Source organism: Miscanthus floridulus, chromosome 9, assembly GCF_019320115.1.
Source record: "Miscanthus floridulus cultivar M001 chromosome 9, ASM1932011v1, whole genome shotgun sequence".
Lineage (NCBI taxonomy): Eukaryota > Viridiplantae > Streptophyta > Magnoliopsida > Poales > Poaceae > Miscanthus > Miscanthus floridulus.
Genome location: NC_089588.1, coordinates 112,859,553 through 112,864,283, shown reverse-complemented (window position 1 = coordinate 112,864,283; position 4,731 = coordinate 112,859,553). Strand labels below are relative to the sequence as shown.

General features: G+C 42.1%; 1 long non-coding RNA gene across 1 annotated transcript; it reads left to right on the top strand.

Moving 5' to 3' along the window:
* The first annotated feature begins 891 nt into the window (after positions 1 to 891).
* LOC136484126 (uncharacterized) lies at positions 892 to 4,023 on the top strand. The gene is made up of 3 exons (XR_010765772.1): positions 892 to 1,059; positions 1,174 to 1,292; positions 3,410 to 4,023. It is a non-coding gene; the product is annotated as an uncharacterized lncRNA (long non-coding RNA).
* Positions 4,024 to 4,731: the final 708 nt, after the last annotated feature.

Sequence of the window (4,731 nt, the reverse complement as noted above, 5' to 3'; positions counted from 1 at the left end):
TCATGGCATAAATGCATCTCATGTTTCAATTATACCATGTGTATGTTTCATATGTGTTGTGATGTGATTTCATGAAATGTTATCAAAAACATCAATTAAGGTGTTTTGTGATTTTATGGAATGAAAATTTCTTAAACAAATAAAATATTGCTAATACAAACTTTCAAGTACAAAGTGTGTGCTTTCACATAGTATCAAAGTTGGGTTATGAAACTAAGTTAATTAGGTTCAAAATTGGATTCTAAATTTGAATTCAGTACTGTTTTTAGCACCTAGCCATTTTTGACTAACACTTTGAAAATGGTAAATAAGTTCAATGTTTGGGGTTTTATATAAACATTTTTCATAAATAAACTTGGTGCAACTTTGATCCTATGAATTAGTATGAAGATTAAACTTTGAAACTGTGCTATTGGTTGAAGTGTTTGATCTGTGCCTAATCAATAATTATTTACCAAAAGAAGCTTAGTTGAAACTGTTTTCTAAGCACTGAAACTGAATTTCGTTTTCAGTTTAGGTTACATGAATTTGAAAATCTAGATCTCTCAAACAAGTGAGAGTTTGATGTGGATCCTTTAAGAGAAGTTGGAGATCTCTTTAATATAAACAATTCTTAGTAATGAAGTTTTTCAAGTTCCTATTTGGAATCAGTAGAAAAAGGAGGGAGAAGATGCCCTGTCAGTTGGCTACAGTAACCGGCAGCAGCGTGCTCGCCCTGCTCACCGGCGTCCGCCGTGTCCTTCACGGTGCTTCGCGCGCTTGGACGCGCGGACATCCATGTGGATGAGCTCATGATGGCTCTGACGAAGTTTGAGATGTCCTCCTCCGCTATAAAACGCTCGTGCCGGTCGCCGTCTCTCTCTTTTACTCTCTCGGCTCCGACGTCGGCCGTTTCCATCGATGGCAAAATTCATCGCTCTCGCTTCATTCCAGTCCAATTCCTATCGCCCACAACGTCGCCTTGTCCTTATGCTTCTGCTGAGCCCGTTCACGCTGTCCAATTTTGTCGGAGTCAGCCGCATGCCGCTGTCTTCCTCGCGGGCGTCCGTCAGCGCCGCCGTAAGCGCCCTCACCGTGGCCAGCCCTCTGTGGCACATCTCTCCCTTTTTCGTAGTATGTTCTAGCTTCCCCTTGATGCCGTGGTCGTCATCGGCTTTACCGTTTTAACTGTAGACCTACAGACGTGTCGGGACACCGCAGTGTCCGCCGGTTCGCGCCGCCATTTCTGCCCCCGACGCCAGCAAGGTTCTCTGCTCCGTCTTCGCTTCGACCGCCGAGCCGACTGTGTTGGGGTGAGACTCGCCGAGCTATCCCAAACCGTATCTAGGTCGATTAGGGGCCTCACCACGCCGCCGCGCTCTGTGCCGCCTTGACTACCATGGCCGGCGTTGAGCTCACGCGAAACCCTAGCTTGTTCAACCGGTACCCTAGGTAGCTGCACGTTGTCATGGGGAGCACGTTGATGCCTTCCCCGTCGCCGGAGACCTCGCCGTCGGCGAGATAGCCGCTGTACCCGCCGGCTCGCGCGCGGTCAAGGTCGGGAGGGGTCGGTGTTGACCCGGCCCCATGTGTCAGTGAGGGAGAGTAGAGAGGAGGAGAGTGAGATAAGGTTTTCAACATTTAATCTTTTTCTGAAAATGAATAAATGTGTTGATTCTTGTTAAATTCATAACTAATTATAGAAATGAGATAAAATTATGAAAAGTTTTGTGTGGTTTTGTTATGAAGTACTCTATCGCTGAAAAATATGAGTTAGCATTTTCAGTAATTTTGCTATGCTTAAAAATTACATATTTTAATAGAAAAATGCTATATGTATTATTTTTGTAGGCCAAAATAATAATCCTTTAATCATAGAACTTTTTGTGTAAATGTCATGTGCTGATACCTATATCCACAAAAGGTTTGGTATTATTTTGATATTTCTAACTTGCTTAATTAATTTAAGTGTGTTTAAATGTCTTTTCCATGTTTAAATAAATACTAAAATGAATTAGAAAATGGATAAATGTTTTGGTGACTTTTAAATGTTGGGTGAAGTCATTGGAACACCAAAACATCTGTTGTTCCTTGGAAGATCAATATCCTTCTAATAACAAATCATAACATGTTTTGAGAAATAAATTAAACAATGTTTAATAAACTCTAGTGATGCAACTGTACCATGAAGGAAAGTTATACTCAAGTTTGTTAATCTTGTTTGAGTTGATCCATGCAATAGTATGCATCATGCTTTTTGCATATCATAATGTTAAGCATGCATCCTTTACTCACGTGTAGTGACCAAAAGTGGGAAGGTGATCGTTAATCCAGTTCTAGAGGAAGAAAATCCACTAGTGGAGGTTGGTTTCGATATCGATGGTTCATTAGAGGAACCTAACTTTTCTACTAACCAAGGCAAGCCCCGGAGCATACAACCTTTCCTTGTTGTTTACAAATACTTTTATCACTTGAGTCCTATAATATGTGCACTAAGTAATAGGAAATGGTTGAATACCAATTGTTGCATGCCTGCCTTGATATTCTGAATACTTATCCTTGTTACCCTTTTATAATGATAGACTAGTAGTGCTTAGCCATGCTTAGCTTATAAGGGTCGACTGATGAGTTTATCATTCGCAAAGGTTCTTCACTCAGGGAATGTCTTGAAAGTTGAATATGAAAATAGATGGAAATGGAGACCAGACGGGACATGGGATATGTTTCTGGTGGTTAAGCCGACAGGGTTGCCTGGTCGTGCTTGTCCCATCTGTGTCGATTGAGGACCGTCTGTTATAGACCTGCATGAGTCAAGACTTTGCAGTACTGACCACATACCCCGGTAAGCCGAATGTCTCGGCTATTCCATTACGTGAAAAGACAACCGTGCACTAGGAGTGGGGGATGGCAGGAGTAGCGTGTTCCCACCCTACGATACTGTCTGGGATGGCGTAAGGAGATGGAGTACTGTGCTCTTGGGTAGCGTGGACCAGTTCATGTTTTGGAGGATCCGAGAGAAAGGTTGATATATGTAGGTCCAGGACCTGCATATGTCGTGTGGTTGGGAATCCCCAACTTGGTTTAATCGGTTTGAATCACTGTTGCTTCTTGGAGAAAGGAGACTCGATTCCCTGCTCTGGATAGTAGTTAATCAATGGAAGAACAATACTTATGAATATGGGATGAGATGTTTAATAAATTGATTGAATTAGATTAGGTGCAAATTGGATACTATCAATGAATTAATGTTGAGTTAAAATATTAAAAGTAAGGATCCATAAGTAATAAGCTTTTATGCAAAAGCTAATCTTGATTCTTGCTAAACCATCTTGTATCCCTTAAGCCTGCATATCCTTGGAGTCTTTTCTTTTAGTCGGGTAAGTCTTGTTGAGTACTCTCATATACTCAGGGTTTGTAACCCCTGTTGTAGGTGAACCCCAGCAGCCGATAGGCTTTTACCCTTATTATATGTCGGTTCTGGAAGATGAAGGCCAGCAGTAGATGTAATATAGTCTCATCCTTGGGCAGGATGATATCTAGTTATTAAATAAGATTATGTTAGTCATGCTATCTTACTTAGTATGACAAAGTAAAACTTATGGTTTGTAAGACTTGTAAACTTATGGTTTGTAATACTTCCGCTATTTAACTCTGATGTAATATTTTTGTATCAACTATTGTAATACTACAATGTCTTCTGTAATGATCCTGATCGGATGTGAAAAGTGGATGATTCGGAGTTCCCCGAGGACACGTGACAGACTACCAGAATTGTCTAGTTCCCGTGCACAACAGTCGGAGTTCTTTAAGACAATGATAGGTGTACGTGGGCCAGCATAATTTGGGCGGTCTGTTACATGGCGCAAGCGTAGGACTGGACGCCAGCTAGGGTTTGAACAATTACATTTGTACCTTGGTTGACCGAGCCGCCAGTTGTGCAGACTGGTGAACCCTAGTGTAATTTCACGTTGCCCCCGGGTGTGGTCTATAAATACCCGAGGGCGCCCCAATGTAAGGCCAAAGTTATTTTGGCAATTAATGGCATTTATTCCGCATATTTCCACCGGACTCCCCTCGTTTGAGAAACCCTCGACTCTCGCTCTCATGGGAAGCCCTTGTCTTCCCCCCGCCTAATCTTTAGCGAGGGTGGGTGCCACCAGCCATAATTATTTATGATCTCGATCATGATATTTGACTAAGTACAGCCAACACCATGTCTTTATATTTCTCCAAAGCATAATGTAATCACTAAATTCGGTCCCCCAACATGTCAAATTAGCATCTTGTTTAAGTCATATCATCTCTTGTAACATCCTTTATATTATATCATGAGACAATGGCTTCGCCGTCTCCTCGACCTCGCCCCACGTCGTCGCCATCGCACATCCTCACCTCGGTATCGCTCAAGTCGCCGTCTCATCAGGTTGCCCCTCCGTTGCCCGACCTCGCCATTGTCTCCGTGCCTCACGCCATCGTCATTCCGACGCCTCGGCATCTTTTCGCACCGCCTCGCCTACGTTGATATGGTGCCTTGCTTATGTGGTTTAATTTGTCACTTCTATATTTCAGGTGCCTGAAGGCAACACTCTTATACTACCAATTAGTAGAAGAAAATTATTACTTTTGTGATTTGTTGTTTGTCTTTGTGTAATAACATATCAAATTTTTGTCTTTGTCTGACTATAGAAACAATCGTAAATTGTTAAATTGCCTGTGTGCCAACGTATATAAGATTTTGTCAGGTTTGTGGTT